Source organism: Lygodium microphyllum, chromosome 1 (assembly GCF_053477565.2).
Source record: "Lygodium microphyllum isolate KBCC chromosome 1, Lygodium_microphyllum_v1.1.10, whole genome shotgun sequence".
Taxonomy (NCBI): domain Eukaryota; kingdom Viridiplantae; phylum Streptophyta; class Polypodiopsida; order Schizaeales; family Lygodiaceae; genus Lygodium; species Lygodium microphyllum.
Genome location: NC_141135.1, coordinates 130,974,460 through 130,988,004, shown reverse-complemented (window position 1 = coordinate 130,988,004; position 13,545 = coordinate 130,974,460).

Below are 13,545 nucleotides of genomic sequence, written 5' to 3'. Positions count from 1 at the left end.
AGTGAAAAATCTTCCTTGGAAATCTGAAAGCCAATAGTGACAAGATACTGTCCTATCTTGTCAGACCATGCTCTAGGTGCTTGCTTCAAGCCATACAAGGCTTTCTTCAACCTGCAAACAAACTCAGGATAAACAACATGCACATAACTTGGTGGCTGCTCCATATAGACCTCTTCTTGCAAATCACCATGCAAGAAGCCATTCTTTACATCCATCTGATGTAAAGACCATTCCTTTGATGCAGCCATAGCAGTGACTACTCTTACAATTGCCATCCTTGCAACCGGACTGAATGTTTCTTCATAATCAATGCCATATGTTTGTGCATACCCCTTGACTACTAATCTTGCCTTGTATCTATTCACAGAACCATCTGCATTGTGCTTCACCTTATAAACCCACTTACAGCCAATTGCATTCTTAACTTTAGGCAAAGGTACCAACTCCCATGTAGCATTTTCTTACAAGGCATCCATTTCTTCATCCATGGCTTTCTCCCATTTTTCTTTTCCCATGGCTTGCTCAAAAGAAGTGGGTTCTAGTTCCTGTATCACTTTGACCATATAGGCATAGTGAATGGCTGTAAATCCATCATATTTCAGCCTATCCACTGGATACCTAGCTCTAGTAGACCTGCGCAAAGTAGGTTCACTCCCAGGTGCTCTCAAAACATCCCTGGTCTTCCTTACTCCAGGTGTAACAATAGAAGGAATACCCAACTCATCATCAATGCTCTGTTCTGAGCCACTGGATTCACCATCCACATAAGAATGACCTGCATTCACATCAAACATGGGCTGATCTACCTTCTCTTTTCCTTTTCGTGACACCTGAATACCACTATCTACATTGCTTTGAGAAGATTCTCCTTATCTCAATCTGCCTGTCCATGGCGAAGAATGTGAACCACTACTAGAGAACACTGCAGGTCCACTAATATTTTGTGACTGTTGCTGTGAATTCTGTGCAGCATTACCGTTTTGTGCATCTACATCATCAATCACATTTACTAGTTTATACCAGCTACTCATCTCATCAAAAACAACATCTCTGCTCAGTGTAAACTTACGAGTAGAAGGGTTATAACATCTATACCCTTTCTGCTGCAGAGAGTAACCAATAAAGATGCACTTCTCAGCTTTTGGATCCAACTTGAATCTCAACTCATCTTGCACATAAACATAGGCAATGCAACCAAAAATCTTCAAGTGAGAAATATCTGGTTTTCTACCAGTGTACCTCTCCTCTAGAGTCATTCCATGTATTGCTGCAATGGGAGTCCTATTCATTTTGTAGACTGCTGTAGCAACTGCTTCAACCCAATAAAAATCAGGCAGGTCTTTTTCATTGAGCATGGCATGAGATACCTCTCCAATATGCCTGTTTTTCCTTTCTGCAATTCCATTTTGTTGTGGGGTATGACTACATGAATATTGCTGCTTTATGCCATGCTCCTACAGGAACCTTGCAAACTCATTTGAGAGGTACTCTCCCCCTCCATCTGACCTTAGGCATTTTATTTGCAGGCCTGTTTCTTTTTCAACCATAACTTTAAGAGTTTTGAAATGCCCAAAAACTTCACTTTTCTTTTTCATAAAATACACCCAAACTTTTCTACTATAGTCATCAATAAAAGTGACAAAATAATGACAGCCTCCAAGAGATGTAGCTTTAGTAGTCCACACATCAAAGTGGATTAATTCCAATGGCTTCTTACTCTCTTGAACATGTCTAGAAAATGGTTTCCTTGCCTGTTTTCCAAACTGACAGGCTTCACATACCTTATGCATTTCTGCAACCTTAAATTTAGGCAATCCTGCAACAATATTTTGGGCCTGCATTGATTTAAGTCGATGTACATTAACATGACCAATGCGTTTATGCCAGATATCAATATCTGCAACTACACCGGTCCCATGTGCAAACATTGCTGCACTCAATTCGGGCATGTCTGCATCCAATGTAAACATTTTGCCCTTCTTCTTTCCTTTTGCTTTCAAGCGACCTTTATTTTTCATATCCTCAACAAAACATCCATGAGGATTAAATTTGACCTGCAAGCCTTGCTCAACCATTTGACCAACAGAAACCAGATTCTTGGTGATATTCGGGACATGAAATACATCTGATAGGTATTTCTTTTTCCCATCCTGCATAGACAAAGGAATTTTTCCAATTTGCACAATAGGATGTGCAGTATCATCACCAGTCTCCACAAATCCTGGTTTTTCCATTTTTCTTGCATCCTCCATCCATTCTGCATGACCTGTCATGTGGTTTGATGCACCTGAGTCAACATACCATACATAGTTGCTTTCTTCTGCACTTGTCACAAAATTGTTCATGTGCTGCACCATAAACAAATGCTCATTTCTGTCATCACCTTGTCTACTAGAAGATGCATAATTCCCTTGTTGCAATTTTCCATTCATGATGTCATTCTGCTTTTTATAGCAGTCTTTAGCCATATGACCCATTTTACCACAGTAGTAGCATTCAACATTGGTGTTTGCATTTTGCCCTCTTTGCCATCCACCACGACCTCTTTGGCTCCCCCTGCCTCTAGAGTTACCACGTCCCCCTCCATAGGACTGGTTTTCTTGAGTCTGCTGCATATTCTGATTTCTACCACGGCCTCCTCTACCTCTGCCTCTACCTCTTCCAGCATTTGAGTAGAAGACAGCTTCTTTTGAAGTTCCTCCTGAAGAAGATGCACCACTATTTCTCTGCTCCTCAAAAATTAACAGAGCAATCAACTCCTCAAAATCAAGAAATCTTTCACGGACGGAAATGGATGTTCAGAACTGTGCATAATCCTTTCCTAGACCATTCAAGGTCACAGAAACTAAATCATCATCTTCCACTGCTGGCGATCCAATGGAAGCAAGTGCATCTGCAATCTTCTTCACCTTCATGTGGTAGTCATTGATGCTCATATTTTCTCTTTGCACATTATGCAACTCTTGCTTGAGCTGCATTTTTCTGGCTTGCATATTTATGCTATACATTTTTGACAAAGTATCCCATGCCTCCTTTGGCGTACTTGCATCCTGAATATGCACAATCATAGAGTTTGAAATACTGATAGACAGCCAGTACATAACTTTCCTGGCTCTCTCATGCCATGCTTTAAATGCCTGCATTTGCTGTTGATTGGGAACATCAGGAAGAACTGGTTCTTCTTCATTTCCTGCAACAAATTCCCAATATCCTTTTCCCATAAGGAAATTCGTCATTCTAAACTTCCATGCTTGGAAGTTGTTCTTGTCAAGCTTTTCAGTGACAATTTGTGAAAGAGAATCAAACGCCATTATAGAACATTGCAAAAAATTATGTCACTGCAAAGAACACAACTTCAGCCTCACAAGGGCTAATATGCAAAACTGACGAAAGTGATATTTAACTACACAGTCACTTCCTAGTGACAATTTTGCATCAACAGGCAACAGGTATGATTCTATAACTCCCAATGTCTCTGCGCACAGGCATGCGATGCAATTTCTACAGTAACTTTTCACCGACCTGTAGAACAGTGGTCGCACAACATAAAATAGGGCCTTTTCCTGAGTGTGTGTAGAAAACTTTCGCCTCCAAAACAGGCCCCGAAATGGCCTCAAATAAAAAAAATAGGGTCACCTAGGGCTAAAGCCCTATCCCGCAGCATATACTGCCCTCTTGCTTCACCGCGAAGGGCATCTCGACCTGAGACAATGCACTCTTGCAATTTCCAGCTGTGCTACCTCAGAGATCTACTCCCAAAATAGAAAATGAAAGCAACACTGCTCCTCTTACCAGAACACCGCGAACTTGGTTTGCTTTCTTGTGCTCCTTACCACGAACAAGGCTCTGATACCATGTCAAGATTATGGGAGAGAAGGAATGAGTCTCACTTGTAGCTTTCTTGCTTGCACAATGGGAAAATACGCACAAAGGTGGAGGCTGAAAACAGTTTTCCTCTTCTTAGTTGTGTAAGCCAAAAAGAACTCTAGTACATAGAAATAGAAGAACCCTATATATGGGTCTCAAACCAAACTCAACTAACTAAGGTGGCATACTAACTGAGCCACAAACTAGAGTAGATAAGGATAGCTGTCATCTAGCTATTATTCATGGGCGGTGTACCAACCGCATCTACAACTAACAAGTTGGTGACATAAATGCACAACAGTCACCCTGGCATATCATGAGTGGAGCTCGATATCTCAATAGTTACATGTTGAATTCTTTGCAATGTGCACATCATAACACTCATGCATGACACTTGAGTTAGTTGTCTCTAGTTTGAAAACCTCATGCTTCAAGGCCTTTACCACTGTGTGGCCCTTCACAATTGCATCTAGAGCCAACAATGAGTCTATCCTTTTCCCTGCAGCCTGTGAAACACCTCTTCGATATCTACACGAGCCTTCCTTAACATCTACCTCTTGTGCTACCTTTTGTAAAACAAACCCACCACTCTTCAACATGTGGATTTCTTCTACAGTCAAATTAGTGTCTCGGGCCACTGGCCATACTTGTGGAACCTTGGGCAGTGTGTATTGAATGGAAGAGCAAATGTTCCATGTATGATCCACACTTTCATTACAAAACCACATGAACTGGCACCGCATTCCATGTTGATTGCTAGCTTCTCCTCTTGAGCTAGAACACTCCATGGTGCCCCAAAACAAAGGTGTAGGCACCCCATGTGACATATTTTTTATATGTTTTTTACATTTTCCCTCTCTACTCCCAACCATCCTTGACATTGTACATGACTGTGAGTTGGGATCCTTCTTATAGCCCAAACGATGTCATGAAGGACTGTCTCCACCACCATTTCCTCCAAAAAATTTGGTAATACTACCCTTGATTGGTCAAAAGGCAAAGGGTCCTCAATGTTTAGTTTTCTTGTAACCTTTCTTCTAGGTGCATTTTTTTACTACAGTCACATTGTCCCCTAAAAAATCAGGACACTTATGCAATTCAGTTCCTCTTTCCACCTCCTCAACCATCCTTACCGTTGCTTGAGATGTGGGGCTAATTCCTTGTTGTAGCCGACTCAAAAGCTTCTCTACACTGGGTCCTGCACCATGGAACTTTCCACCAATGAATGCATGTCATTTTGTACTTTGTAGTAGAGCAGTGTTGGCCAAATCACTGACACATGCATCGTATAAGCTTATAGATCTCTTGAATCCCTCCCCTGCCAACCAACTTGCATGCATTGGCTCTGCCATGTTTGTGGTTGGCATATGAGCAATGTCCTCCACCACTTGGACAAAAATATAGCATGAGAAGGTATGGAGCGTGAGAAAACAAATGCACCACATGTCACATCCTACTATTACGAACTAATCTTACCTTGACAAAGTGCTGCCTTCAACGTGGATATTTGATATGCCACCAACTAAGCCAATAATCCATTACTAGTATATTGCAATCTGCAACTTTCCCTGAGGCCCACCAAGCCCGAATGAATCGATATTGCACTGTTGCATCATCTTTCGTGATTGCACACCTCCACATGCGGCACAAGCACTTATGCTCATCTTGAAAACTCTTGTGCACATACTGTGATGTGTGTATTTGGAGATTTTGTTCCCAAAATGAAATAAGCAAGATCTCTCCCTTCCTTGTATTGGGGGCAAAGGCGCCTCCACCTAGCCGCCTGTGTATTACTACACTAACAGTACCCACCATTGCACACTGCAGGTGGTGGGTGCCCATCACCATCACTTTATTCTTTATTCTTTTAGTGACAGTTTGAATAAAGGAAGGCCTGGTCACACATTGTGACTATTGGAGTTCCCATTTGTGTCTCTCTCTCTTCTTGCTCTTGCTCTCCGCCATAGCTCACTTCCAAGCAAGCTTTGATCCTTCTCACCTTTCAATTGATATCAGAGCAAGGCTTCGTGACTTCCCGAGCTTGGTTCATGGCATTCTTAGTTTCCATTCAAATACCTACAACATTGGGTCCCCTTCTCGGCAGCCATGGCCAACCTTCCCGAGCTCCCGTCACTCCCCGACTTCCTGAGCACCTTCCCGGCTTATTGAGGCACCCTTAGGGCATTGCTACATAGGTATTGAAGTGTTCATTTAGTGCTTTTATTTAATTATCGGGTTGCAGTCAATCAAGGCAACCATAGCTCAAACCCTTGGAGCTTGTATCTTGCTTCCTTTTGCATTTGGGCACATGAGGCGTGTTGTGTGCCTGCTTGGGCACCCCTTGGAGCCTCTAATCATTACCATTGAGGCCACGTGGATGTACAGTAGTAGAAGTATACATCAGCAAATTTGCACCATTTTTCTGGCCAATCTGGACAGCATAACACAACAACGCACCTACTCCTCAGTGATGGTTATGTCATGCTTCTTCGGGCTTTGCAATGCACTTGGCAATGGTCTCTAACATGTGTTGAAGCCTCCTTGATCATTGGCATTGGATTTGGGTCTGATCTCTTCATTCCTAGGACTATTTACAGTAGTCCCATAGTCATGTTATGCAGAAGTAACATTGGCATCTAATGCTATGCTTGTTTGGGCACTTCTACTTAACCGGTTTGGTGCCTATTGATGCCCGATTGTTTGGGGGATGCAAGGCACATGTTATGCCATCATTTTGGACTGATTTTCTTGCTGAAAATACTCAGTTTTGAATAGTAAATCATTGTTGTACAACAATGGGCTGAAGCCTATTACTTCATGTTTGGTTATGCCTATTGGTTTTGGGTTATGTCTTTGGGATATGCAATGAAGTATTGACCTTCAGGGTACGACATCGAGCTTATCTTTAGTTTTGGATCTTCATTTGAGCTTGAGATCATCTTTGGAATGCATTTGATGCTCCGTCTTGGATGTACATATGGCATGTATGTTACCTATGTTTGATCGGTCTTGATGACGTGCTTGGCTTATGCCACTACTACATGCTAGTTACATTGTTTGGAGCCGATTGCTACTAGTGCCTTGACTTGGCTTGCATCTGGATTCCAAAAAATTACTTGGGATATTTCTTGGCTTGCCAAAGTTGTATTTGGGATACAATTGATGTCTATGGATTCTCTAATTGGAGGCTATAGAGCCTATATGCTCATGATATCTTATTGATGTTTGGCCTTGGATCTTTTGTCCGGTGCTCTCGTATGCCTTTTCTTGAGCTTCTTGGCTTGATCCATATGGCTTTTGTGCCAGTGGGAGCATCTTTGGGTGCTTTACAGACATTGAGAAGGTGGTTTATGCTATTGAGCTTTGAGTCTTTTGAGATTGGGATCTTCTTCACTTGGATGTTACATGGTTGATATGCCGTGGTTTGCATACATGTCCTTGGGCTAATTTGGGCTTTGCATTCCCTGAGCATACACCTCTTTGTGTCAGGTCTTGCCAGTGTTGTGTACACTTTGCCCTATTACACAAGGCGTGTGCCAGCTTACTAGCAGATTTGTTTGACATGCTTGGGTGTTTGCTCGATGTTCATATAAATGTCATATGTTGATTTATGCCTGCTTGATGCTAGTTATGCTTTGATAATCAGTGGTTGACTTGGTGCATTGATTTTGCCTACAGTTTTCTCTCATTGTACCCGACTGTAATTTATTACATCAAGCAGTTATGCATGGACTGATGTGAAATTTTCATGCTTAATCATCCTGGTTTTATGTGCTTTGGATTGTACTTGGTGGGTAGCATCATTAGCTATCATTTCGTGGTCATTTTGCCTTGGTTTTGGTGGTATTTTGCCTGCTTACAGCAGAAAACAACAAGCAGTTTTGAACTGTCTGCACTGTTTTGGACTACATTATGGGTTCTTCTTCCATTGACAATGCTATCTTCAACATCACTAAGATTGAAGGTACGAATTATGCCTATTGGAAGAGCCAAGTTTGGCAGGTATTGGTATAGAAATCGTAGATAAAGCCACTAAGGATGCATGATGAGCAGCCTAAAACTATAACTAGTGACGAATGGGATGAGCTTGATAAGTTATGCAAGTCCATCCTCATCTTGTCTCTCACTAAACAGGTGTATTACAATGTGGTTGAGGAAGCACAGAGTGCTTAGCAGCTTTGGGATAAAATTAAGAACCTCTATGACAAGAAAAGTCCAGTAAGTCAGATGTATTGGGGGCTAAAGCAGCTTATGGACTTGCCCATGAAGGAGAATATGACAATGTCTACCCATTTGAGCCAGTTCCATGCTATTCTCAAGAACCTAACTTCATAGGGTATTACCTTTAATGATGAGGTTACTCTATTGTTTTTTCTTAGGTCTCTGAGTGAGTCATGGGATGTATTTTGCATTGCCTTATGTGCTCCTGCTACTCTTTTGAACTTGCCTGATGTAGAGAGTGCTCTTCTGTAAGAAGAGATCAGCCGTAAGAACTTGGATGCCTCTCGTGTGTCGTATGCTTTGACTGTTAGAGGTAGAGATTGTAATGGCAAGAATGATCGTGGGAATGGCCGTGGCAGAGACTTGCAAAAGTCTAGGTCTAAGTCACATGGTAAGTCGCGCAGCAAGTCTCGTGGGAGAAATGCTAATGTGACATGTCATCACTGCAGCAAGAAGGGTCATATATGCCCACAGTGTCATGAGTTGCACAATGAGAAGCACAAAGAGAAGGGGAAAAACAAAGTATAGGAAAAGTCCTCTGATCATAGCATTATGCTTGTGAAATCTAGTGTGAAAATCGAGGAGATAAATGTCATGTAGACTTATGACTCTAAATAGGGAGTACATACTTGCAGCTAGTTCTTGGGATGCTACGTCGTTGACCGATGTTTACTCTATGTATGTGCAATGCTGGCTTTTGTATTTTGGTGCTTCATTTCATGTTACACCATCCCATGAGTGGTTCCACTCCTATTGCACTGTCTTTGGTTCAGTTTGCTTGGGTGATGACATGTCATTTACTATTGTTGGCATTGGGGATGTACGGCTGCAGTTCTCTATTCGCAGTACTTTTCTGTTACAGGATGTACATCATGTACCTATGCTTACACACATTCTTATGTCTGCAAGGCAGCTTGATGATGTTGGGCTTCATGTTTCATTTGGGGAATCTTCTTGGAAGATCACCCGTGGGGCAGAGTTGTGCTTGCTAGAGGTGCCAAAGCTGGCAATCTCTATCCTCTTGTAGTTGATGGGTCCTTTGTTGACCATGTTTTTTCAGTGGGTTCCATCCCACATGTATCTCTTTGGCATGCCCATTTGGGCCATATGTCCTTAAAGGGAATGAAAATGCTTTTAGATTTGCAGTACTCACCGCCCCTTGACTATGCATGTTTTGATTCATGTGAGCATTGTCTTTATGGTAGACTGACTAGGAATACGCGTAATAAGTCTAGTAGGACATGCATGAGTGAGCCCCTGTCATTAGTACATTTGGATGTCTTTGAACCCATGTTCTATCAGTCTATGGGTGGTGCAAAGTATTTTGTGATGTTCATTGGTGATTTTTCATGTAAAGTTTGGGCTTACCCCATTAAGCTTAAGTTAGAAGTCTTGGCTATGTTTCAAAGATGGCTTGCATTGGTTGAGAACTAGACTAGGCATAGGCTAAAATACTTTAGGACTGACAATGGGAAGAATATGTGTCACGTGCTCTTGAGCAACTATGTGATGAGAGGGGTATTAAGTGTTAGTTGACCGCCCCCTATACCCCATCCCAGAATGGTTTAGGTGAGCGGATGAATAGAACCATCCAGGCGCATGTACGCAATATGCTTAGCCATGTAGGCTTACCACAGAGCTTTTGGGCTGAGGCAGTCAGTACAGCTGTGCATGTCATAAATAGGTCACCTTCTAGTGGTCTGGATTTCCAGGGTTGCAAAGGAGGTATGGACTAGGAAACCTCTGTCTTATGCGCATCTACGTGTCTTTGGATGTGAGGCATTCTGCCATGTGCCCAAAGACAAGAGTACTAAGTTGGATCCTAAGAGTATCAAATGCATTTTCCTTGGCTATGGGGATGCAGGCGAGATGGGTTACCATCTTTGGGATCTGCAAGCACGAAAATTCATCCGTAGCCATGATGTTATCTTCCATGAAGACAAGATGCATAGGCAGCCTAAGAAGATGGTAGAAATACGCAGGGTTATATTCCAAGAGGAGCCATGTGCTCCTACACAACCACTTGGACAGCCTGCAGCACCAGTTGATACACATGGCCAGGGTATTGGACTAGCCTTAGAGCCTACCGTGAGATAGTCTACTAGAGATAGATGTCCTCTTGATAGATTTGAGCCCTCGATGCATTATGTCTTAATTATAGATGCAGGAGAGCCTTTCACCTATGATGAGGCTATGCACAGGGGTGATAGTCACTCCTGAGAGAGGGCTATGTATTCTAAGACATACTCCTTGCACAAGAATATGACTTGGGATTTGGTTGCATTGCCTAAGGGCAAGAAGACTTTGCCATGCAAATGGGTGTACAAGTTGAAAAGTACCCCTAGACATCCCATGCCAGCTTATAAAGCAAGACTTGTTTCTGCTAAGGGTTCTTCAATTGGAGTTGTAGCACGCTATATGGTTACACTTGGCAACAAGTCTTGCCTCATAAGCCAAGTATAGCCATATAGTGTGCCACAACACCAATTGCAAAGACATCCCACTGTTTGTTGCCATTCGTTCAGATATTGCCTTTGCAATTGGTGTTGTGGCACACTATATGGCTACACTTGGCAACAAACGTTGGGATGTTGTGAAGGGTATCATGAGATACGTGAAAGCCATAGTAGATATGTGTATTTGCTATGGCAATGAGGATACTGGAGTTGTGGGGTACACATACTCTGATTATGCAGGACATGTAGATAGTAGGCAGTCCACTTCTGGCTATGTATTCATCTATGCTAGAGGTATTGTCTCTTGGATGTCCAAGGTTCAGAAGTGTACGGCTCTCTCTACCACTAAGCCCGAGTATGTTGCAGCCATTGAGGCTTGCAAGGAGGCCATATGGTTGGGCCGTTTGGTTCATGACCTTGGGATTGATACTATACTTATGTTGCATTCAAATTCTATGAGTGCTATTCAGCTAGCCAAGAATTCGATCTATGCGAAGATGAAACACGTTGAGGTGAGGTATCACTTCATACATGAGGTCATGGAGGACAAGTTTGTTGACCTTGTCAAGATCTCCACTAACAAAAAACCTATAGATTTACTCACGAAGAGCCTCACTATTGAGCACTTTGCCTTTCTCAAGAGATTGATGGGCATTGGATGAGACAACATTTTTCCTCATCCTGTTGTACATGTGTACATTATACTGTCTTTACTTTTTCTTTTCACTTCTCACTCGAAAAAATTCATCTTTAAGTGGGAGGTTGTTGGGGGTAAAGGTGCCTCCGCCTAGCCACCCATGTATTACTACACTGACAGTACCCGCCACTGCACATTGCAGGTGGTGGGTGCCCATCATCGTTACTTTATTCTTTATTCTTTTAGTGGCAGTTTGAATAAAGGAAGACATGGTCACACATTGTGACTCTTGGAGTTCCCATTTGTGTGTCTCTCTCTTCTTGCTCTTGCTCTACGCCATAGCTCACTTCCAAGCAAGCCGCGATCCTTCTCACCTTTCACCTTGCATTACATTGTCCATACCACCATTGAACACTATGCAGATGGCCCTCCAATTGGTAGTTGCCTCATCTACATGAACCCTCGAAAATTAGCACTTGGGTGTCCACACTTCTCCATCACCTCATTCATCTTTATCCAAAAAAGAGCTTGTGTATCTATATCCTCTTCTTTCATCTCACATATTGCCAGAGTAATCAACTCTTGTACACTACAGAAACACAAGAAAGGAATGGGAGAGTAAGCAGAACTATGTTACTTAAGTTTATGTTGTGACAGTAGAATCAGGTAAGAGAAACTACCTTGGGTCATACACATGTGCTACCATGGTGGTCCAATCATTAACGTGATGCACGTAGTCAAAGAATACCTAGCTATTGTGTAGGTCCCTAGTGCCATTCCTTCACATGCGATTCACTAAGTCAACCCATGAGGCTTTGTTGACATTTTGAATATAAAGCACCTACTATCATTGTCAACGACTTGACTAGGAAATAGGCTACCATGGAAAAATTTATATGCACAATGTTGCTTTAACTTTAGAAGAATAGATTCCCTAATCACTCTCAGCATGTGCTGCATGGACCATGTGTTTAAACCTACATGCACAAAATATTGATCTTCATATGTATGGCCTTTTAAGGATATTTTGAAATGTGTTGTGAATGAAATAATATATTACATATTCCTCTGAATGAGTGGTTGGAGTTCCTTGAGCATCGTTTGAAATTTGGCTGGAGTTCCTTGAGCATTGTTTGAAATTTCAATGTCAAACATGGGGACACCTTGCTTACGAACCAAGGCACCCATCACTAGCCTTCTATCCAGAGTCATTTATAGGTGTCTAGGTCTAGCTGCACTAAAGTCTCTTACCATTTCCTCTATTGTCTTTTGCACCTCTTTGACATTAGCTCTACATGTGCCTCTTTGCACCTCATGGTTATGTGTGCCTTGATGAATAAATAGTCTTGAAATTGGCCTTGCTGACATCACAAAATACACTACACACTCGGACTTGGAGAGCAGGATGGGGGGGTTCTTACAATAGAAGCATCCAAGGCTTCTGAAACCAATTGACATTCCAACAGTCTGTATGGTGGTATTGAGTTTACTTGCATGGAATGTGTTTGGACTTGATTAGTGTGATTTACCTGCGATAGGGTACTAGGACCATGTCATGTGACTTTGCAATCACTGTAATGATAGTGGAGCAAATTAAGAATCTTGCACATGTCCATGCCACCTTGTTTTGGGAGCTAAAAATCGACCTGCCAGTACAATCTCTATTAGGACACTCTAGATCTCTGATACATTTGCTTTGGAAAATAGTACTGAGGAATGCCATCGATGTTGACGTGGGCTTTGTCTAGCAATGGCCATTACACTTTTTCTCCATACCCTCCATTGAACACATATTGTTTACTACTACTGGTGGAAGCTCATATGCCACATTGCCATCATAGAAAATTGGGATCTCCTCCACTCTCTCTATAGTGCTCGTATTCTGAAAGAAAATGACATAAGACTCTGTGTCGGCCCCCCGAAGACATTATGTACTCAACCACACCTATAGCATAAGAGGATTGTTGCATCCCCTTCTCTTCCACATCAAGCGTGATAGGGATGGTTTTGTTTTTCTCAATGTCCAAGGGGGGTGGTGAGGCTTCCACGGTGATTGTTGTTTTCTCAATGCTACAAGGGCTCTAGGTGAGGTCTATGGTGGTGGGGGAAGGATGCAATGTAGGTCCATTTCCTTGTTCGACAAGATAGTCTTGCGAGACCAAGGTGTCCAGAACATATACCTGGATAGCCTCATGGTCATTGTTACAATGGACCGATGTGCTTTGTATTCGGCCATTTGCATGGGTGATAGCAAGAACGTGGTATCCATTGCCATTGCAAATGTCTTCCTTCTTCAATATCATGAATTGACTACTTATGTATTGCATAATAGATTTGGCAAAGAGGGACGATACATATATGCGG